The 16,632-nt window shown below is 28.0% G+C and overlaps 1 pseudogene across 1 annotated transcript; it reads right to left on the bottom strand.

Annotated features, from left to right (window-relative positions):
- Positions 1-2,380: 2,380 nt before the first annotated feature.
- LOC145186812 (uncharacterized) lies at positions 2,381-14,537 on the bottom strand (annotated as a pseudogene). The gene is made up of 17 exons (XR_016454883.1): positions 14,386-14,537; positions 12,892-12,954; positions 12,391-12,657; positions 10,697-10,990; positions 9,981-10,193; positions 9,200-9,862; positions 8,888-9,035; positions 8,488-8,608; positions 8,223-8,339; positions 7,649-7,945; positions 6,125-6,205; positions 5,084-5,309; positions 4,725-4,996; positions 4,366-4,516; positions 3,343-3,484; positions 3,111-3,224; positions 2,381-3,018 (listed from the first exon to the last, which is right to left on the bottom strand). The product of XR_016454883.1 is annotated as an uncharacterized LOC145186812 (transcript).
- Positions 14,538-16,632: the final 2,095 nt, after the last annotated feature.

Below are 16,632 nucleotides of genomic sequence, written 5' to 3'. Positions count from 1 at the left end.
TGGATTAGAAATTGCAAAGATGTTTTAATAGAAAGATTTGGTGGCAAATTCGCAGATGGCTCAAAAACAGCAAAGGTTCCCAATCTTGAAAAAAACCAGGCATGAGAGGCTGTCTATTTTGAAGTAGCTGCAAATGGGTTCCCCATTCCAAACATCATCTACCTAAGACGTGTATTACTTTCTTACACTTCCGAAAGTATACTAAACCTAGTTTAACAATTAGTTTACCAAATTTTATTCAGATTAGATGTTAGATTGGTTTGTCAGAAGCAGGTTCCATTTTGACCAGACAAAATGAATTGGTTCTGAAATGCAACTTATTATAAGACCTTAACAGGGAGCCTTCTCCACTTCTACTACTCTATAAATAATAATATCTTTAAAGAGCATCAAAAAATGTCCTAAAAATTTGTTCTTACAAACTAAAAGAACAAGTCAATTCTATTTTAGATTTTTTAGCAGAAACTAAAGTAATAATCAAGCTTGCTCTGACCAATTACATATTATTTGTTGTCACCTGAAAGACTTAATTCTCTTTCTAATCATTAAGTGTAAGTTTGTAGGAGAGAAAGAGTCAGTTTTACTATATTAAATTTTAGTATATTAAAATTTAATATAGTAAAATAGCAATACTTTAACATAGTAAAAGTGACCAATAGCCCAAGGTGTAAATGGTGCCTAATATAGATAGTGCAAGATACTGCAATAATCGAATATCATAGTATAGGATGTCAAAAATGTTGTAAAATGTTAGAAATTTAAAATGTATTATTTAACTATGTAGGACTTACAAAAGTGGTGTGGGGACTTAAAAGCTAATACCACTGGATGAGATTGTTTTGACATTAAACTCAAATAGTTCAATAGAATGTAGTACAACTATTCTAGAATCAAGTTCTGAGTTTTTATATTCAAATTCAGTGTGTTCTACTGCAACATAAAGAAATCTAAATAAAAGTATTTTTAATTGGCAGCGCAGTTTCTTTCACTATTAGTGACAATAAACATAATAGTCTCTTCTTTTTGCAAATAACATTTAATGACCAACTTAGTGTTTAATATTTGTGGGGAAATTCAAGTGAAAATACAGTTTGGTCTGAAAAAAGTTATAAATTTAATAGTGCTAAAATTCATTTTTTTTTAATTTCTTACCGACTGTTGATTATCTGTTGTCCAGGTAGTAAAAAATGAAATGTGGAAATTAATATTCTAATTTTGTAAATGAGAAATGTTTTTATTTTCAAAACAAGAAACTGTTAAAAAAAAAAAAGCTAGCTCAAATTATCGGATTTACGATTTACGCTACTTAAAGATCGCGTAAATTTTTATCGGGTTTTTACGCTTAAATTGACGGAAATTAAGAAAAAATATGTTTATAGTAGCAATACACACATTTCAGTGGGTCTCAGATGAAATGATCATGAATTCCGATCGGAATGAGTTTTATAGTAGTGACCCCAGGTTTGTTTTGACAGCTAGAAATGATACAATCATAAAAACAAAGCAAATAAAAATGAATTATTACCAGTTTAAATAAAGCGGCTAAAAAAAAGTTTGAAAAAAAATTTGAAACACATAGGTAACATTTTTTACATTGAAAAATGTTGTAATTCATAACAGCAACCCTATAAAACTTTTAGTCACGATTAAACCTACAGATAAAAATTGTAATTGTGGATAAAATCTGAAAACCTGTTCATTCTGTGAGATGATTATTTAGTGAAACGGTTGGTATTATGCATATAAATACTATATTGATAAAAGAAAATAAATTAATTCCAAGCAATAATTTTTTTGCTCTAAACATGCAATTATAAACATTTAACACATACACAAAAATAAATTGGTTAATTTAAGTATAAAAATTTATTGATAACAAAGTTTGTAAATTGAGGTACAACAAGTCCGACCTCATAAAACCATTGTGTTTTTAAATATTTTTCAGCTATTGTTGAAAAAAATCATGCTAAAAATATATCGAGATTTGATAGGATCGTAATATAGAAGTTAAAAAGGAGTTTTAAAAAAAAAGAATCTTTTTCTTTTCCAAAAACCTCCAGGCAGTTAAATAAAATAAGAAGACTTTTGTTTTCATTTCAATTAGAAAATTAATAAATAAACTTTTAAATAATATAAATAAATATAAACTGTGCACTTACTTTAAATGTACATCGCTAAAAATATACAAAATATACGCCTGCTGTCATTTTCAGAGAATTTAAAATGTGACGAGGTCTTGTCATATTGTCTTCTGAAAAAATAAAAAAATGTGTTTTTAAGGTGTACCGATAATTTGCAAGAATGAAATCACATCACGTGCGACGTGATGAGATTTCATTCTTGGAGGACTTTCATTCGCCAGGTGCTAATTACATCGACGTGCTGTAAAATCAGTTATTTTTGGAAATCCAGCTTCATACATAACATCGTGCATTGCTACCAGAAAAATCAAGAAAACGTTTGAGAGAATCATATAAACGTTCATTATTAGAAGAGCCAAGTTTATCTTTCAAAATAGTTCAAAAAATATTTCACAAACAAAACGAAGTAAAGCTTTTTGATAACTTTTTGATAAAGTTCGACGGGTTCATATCTAACAACTGCAAAGAAAGATTATTATAGAGAGCGAATCTACTTCATTTTTTCTTTTTTTGCGGCTCGTTTATACCATTTTTTACTCGACATTTTACTGTGGAGTAAAGGTTTTTGCTCACCAACTTCACTGTAAGGGACGTCACCGTAACCAACAGGTTGTACAGTGCTCCCTGTTAATCCCTTTTGCAACAGTGTGTTATTAATACCTGTATTATCAGCATAAATAAGGTTACGACGCGGATCAGAATCTAATTTTACAACATCCTGAGCTTCCATTTCAGCGAAGACATCTTTACCTTCACCCTCTGTAACAAAGATTTGATTTTTAAAATTCTTTTCTGCCTCTTCGGCTTTTGAGTATGACCAAGGTTGTTGCTTGATTGCCTCACGACAATCTTTGAAATCCCACATGTATAGCAAAACCTAAATGTGAGAAATCAATGAATAATTTTTTAGAACCTATTAAAAGAACAATAACAATGTACTTATCGACAATTATAAAATTACAATCTAACCCTATTAGCTTCAAGTATAACTTTTTTTGAATACACTCGAAGGCATTCCTGGGGCATTATTCCAACCACTGGTTCTTTTGTCAAAGCTACCAGCCACCTTCATTCTTTATAAATCTAGTTGTTCAACATAAAATATATATGTATTACACAGACAATTTTTCATACTTTTTAATTTTTTTTTACATATAATCAAAGAGGTCGCATAAGTCAACCAATTTCTGTAGAAACATACCTTGAATTTGCTTGATCTTTGTATACAAGTATTTGCAATGTGGATAAAATTGCACAAATTGTGTATTCAGATGGCTTTGTATCTCTTTGAAGAGCAGTTACAGCAGGAAGTACTGATAGAAGATTTCGATGGATGAATTTTCCTAAAAGATATCCAGCCTTTAACATACATACATATATAAATATTTTCCTAAAAGATATAAAAGATACATATATACATACATACATACATACATACATACATACATACATACATACATACATACATACATACATACATAAATACATACATACATACATACATACATACATACATACATACATACATGCATACATACAATTCTCTCTCTCTCTCTCTCTCTCTCTCTCTCTCTCTCTCTCTCTCTCTCTCTCTCTCTCTCTCTCTCTCTCTCTCTCTCTCTCTCTCTCTCTCTCTCTCTCTCTCTCTCTCTCTCTCTCTCTCTCTCTCTCTCTCTCTCTCTCTCTCTCTCTCTCTCTCTCTCTCTCTCTCTCTCTCTCTCTCTCTCTCTCTCTCTCTCTCTCTCTCTCTATATATATATATATATATATATAAAGGGTGGGGCAGAAAACACCAAAGTCCAAAAAAAAATTATCTATGTATTTTAAATATCAAATGATTTTACATTTCTATTTTTTGTTTAAAGAAAGATTATTTTGAGGTTTAACACATTCTGCAAAGTCATTTTAAAAAAAGAAGACCAGCTATATAATTTTAAAATATGTAATCTGAAAATAAGTTTTAGTTCAAACTTGTATATCTTGATAATTTTACTTACATTTAATTAAATCTTTTTTACAAATAGTTAATTTGAAAGAAACCACTGGTTTTATGTCCCACTATATATATATATATATATATAAAATATGCTTTATATATATATATATATATATATATATATGTAATAAAGCATATTTTAAAATACTTAATAGTATAAAATAAACCTTTACTGATTATTGTGTATTGGCTATGAAACTTTATAAAACATACAAAAAAAAGCCTTACCTATTGACCATTTATTTCTTGAATCAATGGCTAAGTTTCTTAAAGCATGTGCAACAGCACGAACAACATATTCTTGGTCAACTGTTAAAAGGTCACCTATAGGTGGAAGACCTTTTTGCAGCCTGACATGTATCCTTAACAAGGCTGACCACTATGAATAACGCAATCAAACTGTTAGTTTTTTAAAAAAGTACCTTTTTCAGATGGTACTTATCAAATTTAACTAACAAACCAACCAAATAAAAATATTCCTGTCTTTTTTTATTTTGCAGCACTTTAAAATTTAGCAGTAATAAAAATTATTAATACATTACTAAGGATTTCTTAAATAATAATTTATCGAAAATTAAAGATCTCACATTCCAATCTCCTGCACATAAATTATGGATGGCAGCAGCAGCAGCTTCTAAAGTAACTGGATTAATACTACTTTTGAGAATTAGGGTGTAGTAGGTAACAGTCTCTTGCTGCCATAGCAACTGAACACCATACGTGACAGGCTGATTTTCTTGTACAGGAACAAGATAATTCCATTGTTCACGAGGTGGTTTACTATATTCATCTTTTGTCAAGGTTGGCATCCTTCCTTTACTTTTATCAATAAATGGTTTTTTCTTCATTCCCAAAAAACCTTAATGATGTAATATAACTATTGTCTGAGTATTTATCGTTAGAAAAAAAAAATATTTAGTAAAAACAAAATATATCTAATTAAAACCTTTTTTAGACACATTCCCTTTATTTGAAATTCTTTGATCATTTTTATTAAAAGGCTGTGAATCATCTAATGTTGCATCATGGGGTAGCGTATTACCAGAAGAATTTATATTTTCTACACCATCTTTGGCAGAAACTTTTAAAGCATCTAAATATTTTACACGATCTACTTCTCTGTCAATATTGTATGAAAGGTTACGGAGTACACACATGATGTTTTCAACAATCTGAAACATATAACATGTTATGTATAAAAAGCATAAATATTAGTGTTATTGAGCAGGCTGCAATAAAACTTTTCATTTGCTCCATTGCATATGCAGCCAATATATATATCTGAAAGGAAAGATGTTATTTGCTGTAAAAATTTTATTGCTTTTCATTTAACAGTATTTTTTAATAGAACTATATTATTACACGAGAAGATGATTTATTTAAGAAAGCAAAGCTATTTTATTAAGGAACTTAATTAAAACAGGTAAAATAAGGCCCTTGACATCTAAATGAGACATGGCTGGTGTATTTCAAAATTCATAAAAGGTTATCAGAGCTATTTGCACTAAATCTCAATAGTACTTGTAAAATCTTTATCCGAAACAAGATTTTAAGTTATTTTGTCAAACTGCAAAGTTAACTACCATTTTAAAAATCTGCATTAGTTTCTCTTAACTTCAAAAAATTCATCCATAATACTTTTAGGAACTTTGCAAAACTTTTGCAAGAACTTTAAATAACTTCTTAGGTCTCAGAAGAAATTGAAATAAAAAATAGCTTGATAATTTTTTCAAATGCAATTTTGGCTACAATGAGTAGTCAAAATCTTTAAATGTTCTTCAGTACAAATAGCTTATATAAAATCCATGAAAGAAAATAATCTTTTTTTTTAAAATCTAACTACAATTTTAAAGGTAAATGAGCTTGAACATATTTTTATACGTAAAAAATGGGAAACTTTCAAAATTGTGATTTTGAGTTTGAAACAAATTAAGAACCAATGATCAATATTTCTAATAATATAAAGGAAACAAACTTGTAGACTTACTGCCATATCAACTTTAAAAAATTTCATTTTTCTTTCCTCTATAGCATCTTTCTTAGAGCTTGTTTTGATGTTGTCAAAAATCTATAATTGCAACAAATCAACTGCAACGAATCACTTTGCAACATTTTTGGATTCATTTCAGGTAATGAGATGATCAATTTTTATAATAATAAAATATTTCTTTTAAAAGTCTTTCTGTGTGCATTTTAAGAATTTTAAACTTAAAACTGTTGCAGCCTGGAAAATGTGCAATTATTTATATTTATACTCTAGCATTTTATAGTAAGTGCTTGTAACATGCTCATTGCTCATTTAAATGTTATTGACAGAAAGGAAGTTTGTTTTATTTATAAAAGCTGATTTAATTTTACTGCTTTAAACTAATTTTAAAATGTTTAATTTTGAAATTATAATTGCAATTTAAACTGTATAAAACCACCAAAATTGATTTTAGCAAATCAGCCAGGTGACAAGAACATGAGTCTTTATTTATTAATAATCCTTTAGAAAAAAACATGAAAATTTATAAAATTATTGAAACATTTGTCCTTAAGTGAATAATTTTACAAATTAAGACTCAGAAAAACTCATTTGCAAAAGGTTTTTAAAACTATTGTTGTTTAATAAACCATTATCATAAAATATTTTTATATTTATTTTAAAAAATCTGCATAATTCAAATTTGTTCAATTAACAGTACAATTAACAAAACTAACATCAACAAATTTTTTGTGTTGTGACCATAATGTGGCCCTGGAATATTAAAATCATTAAACACTGTATTGGTTCATTTCAATATTATTGCGTTTAAATCTACCATTAGTTTTACTTTACTGAAGTTGCTTTTAATTTTTATCTGTTTTAACTATTCAACTATTACATTTTTTCATTTGTCACTTTTCAACTTTGTCTATTGCTACTATTTTAGCCAATTCGACCCTTGGGTTTCTCTAAAGATGTCTTATCTTCTTTATCTTTTATGACATCTAATACATCTTTGGTTGATAAAAAAAACAAAATCAACTTAAAAAATATTACCTTACTCTTTTACACTAAATTCATATACACTAAGTTCATTTTCTCTCAGTAGCATCTATTCTATGAGTTGGTAATTTTGCTCAACAACAAATAATACAACAGCTTTTACTGCTTCCATTATTTTTCAAATTTGAGCAACCCCTACAAGTATTCTAATTTGGCTTCAATTTTACATGGGTATTGCTAACACTGTATGCACAGCCTTGTTTAAGTATCAGGAAAAAAAAAATTATATGTAAAGATATTTATATATAATATTGATAAATGGTAAATAGTGATAGCAATATTGTTGTTATTGTTATTATTATCAGTATTATTATGTATTTTAAGAACTTTACTAAATTAAGACTTTTTAGGATATTATTTTAGGATAGAATTGTAAAAGGAAAACTTAAGTTTAAAGTGCCTCATCAAAAGTGATAAATTTCAAAATATTTGATTCATAATTTTTTTTTAACAAACAATCCTTATATTGATATACATTACCTTATTGTTTATTATATTACTTTCTGGCTCTTGTTTATTTTGCTCAATGGCAGCTCGAAGAATCCATATCATTGAATCAATCAAACCTTCAACTGATCGAATTTTTATACGAGCTAATTGGCCAGCTGATGAAACATTTCGTAAAATTCCTAGAGAATTTCTCAATAACAAAGACCACATCACTTTTCTTGGTTTCTTTCCAACAGCTGCATATTCTCTTTCCCAACCAGATAGTGGTATTATGATAGACATTGAAACAATTTCTAAGCACTCTTTCAAAATCTCTATACTGATTGACTGAAAGAACATTTAACAATTGAATGAATGAACAAATGCAACAATAAAAACTAAAAAGTTATTAATTTAAAAAATTCAAACGTGAAATTTTTTAAATAAATATGGGAAATTTAGGAAGAGAAATTATGCTAATCAATTGTAGCAAAATTTTCTTGATTGAAATAATTAAAATTCCTACACATTATTGTAACTCTACAATAGGTGAAGGAACATTTAATGATTTATTTATGACATGAGCTCTTTACTTTACCAAATAAAGCGCAAACATTCCACTCACCTGAACAGAACTAATATTGTACAAAATGCCAGTTACATGCTCTCGAACATCAATTGATGATGTTTTGTATAAAAGTTTTGAACAAGCAATAATGCCTCCAGAATTTAGAATAGCAAGCTTAAAAAGGAAAAAAAATTCCCTTTGCATTAACGCTTTTTTTTTTTTATTCATGAAAAGATGAACTATATATTTTAAAATATTTTTTTTGAACAGATATTTACAAAATTTTCTTAACTAATTGGTTTTTTTAAATCAAAACAGATACTTTATTATCATCCAAAAAACGACCATAAGAAAGATTCTTAAGAGCACCAGCGGCATTACGGTAACAATCTTCATCCTCATCTGTTAACAGTTTCACCAACAAAGGGATAATATCAAGTTCACTAAAAGAAAAAATAAACTGTAATGAAAATAAATTTTAAAAAGTGAATAGATTTCAAAAGTTGTTTTGAATTTTTTAATATTTAGAAAATCAAAAGGTAAGGGTTGCAATAATTTATAAAAAAAAAAGAGGTTAAAATGATAAATTTGAAAGAAAACTTTATAGAAGAGGTGGATTTGGGTGAAGAATGCAATCAGGAGTGAAAGATTGATTAAAAGTATAAACTATGTAAGTTTTGGAGTTGGCTTTGAAACTTAAAAAATTATAAAATCAATCATGCCATATTCTTATTTTAATCTCTTCATCATTATAAGCAAGATGCATTAAATATCCAGCAGCATGTGATTTCAAACTTCGATCATTGCTTTTCAGAAACAGTAATAGGTCATGGAGATTAATGCTTTCATCATCATTACTTTTACTCATTTCTAAATATAATGAATGCAGTTCTTACTACTATGCAACTTTACTTACAAATGCAGGTAGTTGCACAAGATAATTTTAAAATCATCATATGGCAAAAAAAGTCCATAAGGCTCTTAGTAAAGTTATTGATAATCAAAAAATGTACATATTCAATATATAAGTATACCAAAGAAATCTTGCTGATCAATTCTGCTATTATTCTTTACATTTCTTTTTAACAACTGTGAAGATTGATTGTTTACTGAGAAGTTTGAATTGTTTAAGTTTTCTTGGTCATTAAAAACCTGCAGATTACTTGCATTTCTGACCAAGTTGGCGTTTATATTGGAATTACTAGCATAATTTCCATTAACAATATAAATGTTCGAGTTACTTGCATAACTGTTATTCCTAACATAAATATTGTTATAATTTTCAGAATAAATGTTTCCATTGCTTGCATAATTGGAATTGACAGTGTTCATGTTTGCATTGCTAGCATATTTTTTATCATCATTATAAACATCATGAGTTTGGAAATTATTTGAACTAAACATCTCTTTTTCATTTTCATCTTGAGCTACATAACTATTTTCTGCAGCATTATATCTGTTCTGATTACTTTGTGCTGCATTATACCTGGCCTGATTACTTTTAGATCTCATTTGATTTTCCTGTTTAACATAGTCAGCCTTACTTTCATTAAAATTACTGTTCAATAGATCATCATTAACATGATTATTTAACAGATTTGGATAAGAACTATCATTGGAATTGCTTCTTGTTGAATTGCCATGATATGCATAGTTAGGGGGAGGATCGTATAAATTTCTATCATCTCTGCCATACTCTATAACAAAATTTCATAACTTAAATAAGAAATGGATTTCTAAACATTCCGCAAATAATTCAGATATTAAGATAAATTGGCATATATAAAAAGTTGAGTTTAACAGAAAACCTGTTACCATAGTTATCCCTATATGATGGCTGATTTAAATTTCCTTCAATATATGGGGGTACTTTAACATAATCAAGTGAAGTATTTTGACTATCTGTTTTTGGTGGTAAAATAATTGTCTCTGTTGCAGGACTTATGTGAACCTCTATTTTAGATGCTTCATTTTCAGACATAACAGTTGTGCGAGCTGTAACAACTCTTCGTACTAAAACAGTTGAGCCTTAAAAGAAGAAAAAAGTCATTACTTTCTGCAAACAAAGCATAATATAAAATTTAGCATTTTAAAAGTTTTTCTAAAGCAACACAAGATTAAAGGTTATTAGACATAACATGTAAAGAAAAGAAAAGTTTATTTTACAAATTTTTCCATCAGAATTCTAAATGGCTTTTTTTTTTTTTGTTCTAAAGCTGTAGTTTTTTTAATCTTTTTATTTTTATTTTATGATTATATTTATATTACTTTTGTAAAAAATGTTATAATAAACTTTTACAAAAAACAAAATATACTATTTTCTTATTACTGTCTAATTACTATGACATAAGAATCATGGTGTATAATCAAATAAGTAAATCAAATAAAGTGTTATACATAAATCAAATAGAGTGCTACAAATCAGGTTAAGAGTTGTAGAATTCAGACTGAATAATTTTTTTTTAAAATAAACAATCAAAGGAACTTATACTACACCAAATATTAATTGAAATCACAGCACTCTAACTTACCATCAGGATTAATTCTTTCTTCTTCTACAATAGCTTCAGAGGCATCTGGTGAAGATGATTGTTGGTTGGACATGTCACCTATATACATTGTATTTAATTCTCTATCATGCTGATGTGAATAGCCTTTGCTCATCTGTTGTGAAATAGTATACTCATCTTTAAAAGATGTGTTACGTGATAAAGAACCTTGGTGAGAAGCTGATTTCTTGTGTGATATTGAATCATTTCGAGAAATTGAACTTTGATGAGATATTGAACTTTGTCTTGAAGATGGTCGATTAACCATGATATAATCTAAAACACAAATTTAACAATTTGCTATAGAGCACAAAATTATTAAGTTTTCTGTTTGAAAGAAAGAAGTCAAAGTATGGAAAACAAGACAGTTATTTTTAGTGTTTTTTTGAATATGCATTCAAGAAAATAATTAAGAAAATTATTTTTTTAGCTAATTTAGCTGGTCAAATTTGCAACCATTATTGCAAGAAACAACAGCAAATAGCTTACACAAGAAGGCAGAATTAATAGAATATCCTGGTATTACACTAAAATTGATGTATATAGGTTTGCATGTTGACTTGCATGAGGACAATTATAAAGCTGAAAATGGGAAAATTTATTTTAGCAAAGATTATTGCTTAGGAAAAGGAACCTGAACTGTTGCTTAGGGAGAGAGTCTGAATCCACATCTATAGCTCATATCCATGAGTTCAAATAAGAAAATATGAGCTCTGTTTTTAACTGCTCAAAAAAAGAATACTAAGAAAAACCAACTCTTGATAGACTTTTCAGTGTGAAAAAATTTGTTCATAAACTGTCTAAATGTGCAAATGATAATCACTATTACCAAGATAATAAAATATTTAATGCAATATTAAGCAATTTTATCTAATGCCAATTTTTTAATTGACTTATATTGATAACAAGAATTAGCCTGGAAAGTTGAATGAGATTAGCAATTATTTGCTTTTATTCAAACATGAAAAAAAATTTTTTTTACTACTATTTAATAAAACTTGGAAGTTCTTTTTATTGAAAAAAATTTATCACTTTTGCCTTGCATAGAGGCCATTCTATATTTAAAATAATGAGGAATAATGTTTCTAATTCTTTTTAAAAAAAGGTATTCAATTTAAAGATACCTTTTTTTTAAAAAAAAAAAAAAATTTAGTGATAAAACTACATTAGTTTTGTCTCAAATAAGATAAACTTTAACTTATATTGATCTTATTATTATTTGTTCCATTCATGGTTCACAGTAACCATGATCAAAAGGTTTCTAGAAGTTGAAAATTGTATTTACATACACCTATAAACATCTTGCAATACTTTGTATAGATTATGAATATGTAACATGTTGTTTGATAAAACAGCATTCAAACTTTTAATCCACTGCTGTATGAATTCAGCAGTGGGTTAAATTTTTTTCATCTAAATCTCTCCTCTCTGGATTCATAAATTACCTAGTGTAATTTTACTACTTTATTTATCTTTAAAACAAGAATACCTGAAGAACCCTATGTTTAGAACATCTCTGCATGGAACTCAGTTAAAAGGATTATCCTAGTAACAAACCCATCTTTATATTTCTTTTCTTTGTTATAAATTCCTTACATTATAAATAAAATATCAGTAATTCCTGCTTATATCAAAGTATTACATGCACCCTATAATTAATTATCAACATACATTACCTGAATGACCCTCAATCTCATAACTATTTTCCGGAGTGCTATGCAGTGAATATTGGTTATTTTGTCTTGCTGATAAACTACCATTACGCTTCAATGATGAAAATCTTGCATCATACTTTTCATCTCTATTGTAAACTTCATTGTTTTGAACAAAACCATGTGAAGTATTATTAACTCGATTTAAAGAACCATACTTTTTTTGGTTACTAAACGAGTTATGGTAATCACTACTGCTGTGCTGGATATATGAAGTTTGAACTTGAGAGCCTAAAACAGTTGATAGTCTTTAGGTTTAAAAATTTTTTTTTCAAAAGCCGAGAAATCTTTTTAAAAATTTTTAAAAAGCTTTTGAACCACTCAACAATTATAAACCATGTAAAATGATCAGTTTTGACCATGTAAAATGATCAAAACTTCATGTTGAGTTATATAAAACTATCTTCTGAAACAGGTCTTTAAAAAAACATTTGAAGATAAAAGACAAAATAATGCTAAGTTTACCTCCATACATTCTTTGCTATATGCATTAGATTCTACAAGTAATAAGTTTACTTATTCAACCAACTATAATAGCAAAAAGAAAAACTAAAGTGGAGTGATGAATATTATATAAGTTATTTCTGCAAATGCCACTATACTATTATTATGTAAACTTTTCCAATGCTCCTGAGTTCTACTTTCTTAAGATTCCAATAAAAAAATGAATAAAAAATACACTCAAACCCAATAGAAATGAAACATGAAAGAATTTCATACAAAGCAATTTCCTGAAAACCAATTTTCTCTCATTTTTTGTAGTAAAAAATTCCAATGAAAATATTTTGGACAAAAATACACTCAATCACTAACACTTATAAGCATTAATAAAACATTACTACTCAATTATTTACAGTTTATATTTATCAAAATGAAAGCACATTAACAGAACATTTAGTCAATACCATAGAGAAATGATTTAAGTAATGTTTTTGAAAGCGTGTGAGAAGATATGTTCAATCATTGCAAAGTTTATATATAGACATGTAAAACATTACTGAATGTAAAAGTTATGTAATGCATAAGACTAAGTTTTCTTTAACTATTTTTACATACAATATTTATATCTTCAGTATATAGTAAATACAAACTATATGTATTTAATGCATGTATAATTTTTACATGAATATACATATTTTGATCAATATGATCTCATAAAAATTGATGTTATGCATTAATAATATTATTGCAAGAAAAATACTTGGTATATAATTATCAATAATTTAGATATAGACATTTATTATTAATAAACAAATGTTTACTTCATTAAACATGCACTAAAATCTAAATGTGCAACTTAATCTGATACTTAAGAAGAAAAAAAACTAGCATTTAAATAAAAGTTTATTTCTACAAAACTTTATCAAAGAATTAACACACACACACATGTGTGTGTGTGTATGTGTGTGTGTGTATATATGTATATATATACATATATGTATATGTATATATACATGTATTTGTATATATATACATGTATATGTATATATACATGTATTTGTATATATATACATGTATATGTATATATACATGTATATGTATATATATACATATGTATATATGTATATATATATGTATGTATGTATGTATGTATGTATGTATGTATGTATGTATGTATGTATGTATGTATGTATACATATATATGATATATTTTGTAGAGTTTACATTGTTACATAAATTGCATATGCACTTGCATACATATATTTTTAACGATATTTATGAAACAAATATAATTAAGCATTATAAAAACAATAAAATATGTGTAGTAATATCTTATCAGCCATGAAGTACTTCTGCTCAAGGGATATAAATTTAAATTTAAAAAAATCGTTAAGGCTGCTTTATAATTGAAAAGCAATTCTTAATATAGAAGATAATCTGCATTCAATTTACAAGATCCGAAAACGCATGAGACACATTATGGCTATTTATTGGAAGATTATTTAAGGTAATGATTACCTATTTAACTGAGTGTACAATATGTTTCCTGTGTTATGCCGATTGATCGAAGTGATTATAGAATTTAGTTTACGTTAACTTTTCTTAATTAGTATTAAAGTCTAGCATAATTTTAATGGAATTAAGCGTTGAACTTAAATTTCGGATTGATTATGGGTCAAGATCCTAGAAGCCATAAGTTTTGGCTGATGACTTTTTGCAAGCAGTTATTTCTGGCACCTAATACCTTAACAAAATGTTTTAAGAGTGTGCAATTTATTTCGAAATAAAGTTTATATAGCAAAAGGCAGATACATATTGGGTATGTGTGGTTGTTTTTCATTGTATTAACTCAAATTTTAAAAGATAATAATCTACTTTTTTCGCCGCACAAAAATATAGGGGGGAGGAGGAGAAGAAGAACACATACCCCCTTACCCACAAAGAATTTATCTACACTTTTCTTATTTAATCTTCTCAGACTCAAAATGTTCCTTAATTATGCTTATTTCTTTTCAGAAAAACTTCTGCGGAGAAGCTTTTTCTTGAAAAATTTAATTTCATCGCTGTCGCTTATCGTTTCGTCTTATCGTCGCTTTCATCTTATCATCGCTGTCGCTTATCGTCGCTTATCGCTTAACGTTCATCGCGTCTTCTTATCGTTTCATTTCCGTATCGTTATCATTCCGATTTTATATTGGAAAAAAAAGTGTCATCGGAATGATTAAAATGAAATATCGGTAAAAAAGTTTTAACCGGTATAGTAGTTAGTTTAAAGTTCGGTATTTATCGGAACAAGTGTCCTTCCGATGATCTTTTTTTTCCAATATCAAATCGGAATGATAACGATACTATGCTCCTTGTACTAAACAACAGTTTTTATCAAAAAAATAAATTTCGAATTTTTTTTCTTAAGTGGTTTGCTTGCAACAACGACGATTTGTTTATGCAGCACACTAGAAAAACTTATGAATGTTACAAATAAAATTCTTCCAAGCCAGTCTTTTAGGATAAAACTAGTAAATCCAAAAATTAAAACTAGATTATGACTTATAATCTAGTTTTAATTTGAGGACTTTTGTTTCTAAAAATCTAACTTTATTCCATTAGAATTAAAAAAAAATACTATTTTATTTTGGGACTTCAATTGAAGACCTAAGTGCTAAAAGTACTAAAGTCACAAAGCACCCATTTTGAGAGAATGGAGTTCGGAAATTCAAATTTAAACTGAAATCAGGCAATAAAGATGAAACTCTTTTTTATTTAGTTTTATGTAGAGGGTTCAAATGATTATTTAAGAGGCATATTTTAGCTATGAAGCTATGATTTTTTTTGAGGTAATGACTGTTTTTTGACTTAAGTACATTTTGTCCTAATTAGGTACTTTTTAAACCAAAATTTAACACTGGATTTAAGTTTTCATTAAAGTTTGTATTTTTAGGCATATTTGTTACTTTAGTGTCACTGCTATCTCATGAGCTGTATTTTTCCCTCTGATGCTATCATGAAAAGTGGTTTCAGCTGGAATATTTACACGATTTAAAAGTTCCCTAATATCGTTAGCTTTTGTAGTTTTTACAGGCAGGAAATTGACAAATGCCTTATTTTTCTTGATGCCAAAAGGGGTACACAATATTTTCCCATGGTTAAATATTGGCACTAAATCTGAACAGTCAGATGCCAATTAATTTCTGCTGAGAGATACCTTGCTCCTTTCAAACTTAGTCCATCTGAATTCACTGACTTTAACAACAGGAGTCCCCCTCCAAGGGGATGTCCAAAATTCACAACATCAAAAGGATATGATTCATCCTACTCCTTAATAAGGAAAACCCACAACAAACTGAGATTTACCCTTGAAAAATTGAAAAATTCTGATCGCATAGGATTCGCCTATCTTCTGAGAGTGGATAGTTGATATATACTATTGTCAGAAAAAGGTTTTTGTCGACAATCCCCTGCAGATAGGCAAAAATATACCAATTCTTATTCATGCTAAATGACCACCACACGGAATATAACTACACTCTTAATATTGCTCTCAAATTACAAACTTAAAAACAATTTCAATGCTGATAAGTTTGGCCTGTTTTACCAGTGCCACCCAATCAAAACATACCATCTATCACGAAAGAAATGTTCCAGAGCAAAAGATAGTAACCTTAAACTAAAGGGCATGGCAGCAGGAAGCGTAATCGGAGAAAAATTACCCATGTTTGTTATCTAAAACCTTAAGATGTATTAAGTATATCAAACAACTCCCTTACA

The sequence above is a fragment of the Hydra viridissima genome, unplaced genomic scaffold (assembly GCF_058129835.1).
Source record: "Hydra viridissima isolate aposymbiotic clone 2 unplaced genomic scaffold, HvirCarnegie_v1 scaffold_8, whole genome shotgun sequence".
Lineage (NCBI taxonomy): Eukaryota > Metazoa > Cnidaria > Hydrozoa > Anthoathecata > Hydridae > Hydra > Hydra viridissima.
Note: the sequence above shows the minus strand (reverse complement) of the source record. Positions and strands in the feature narration are given on the sequence as shown.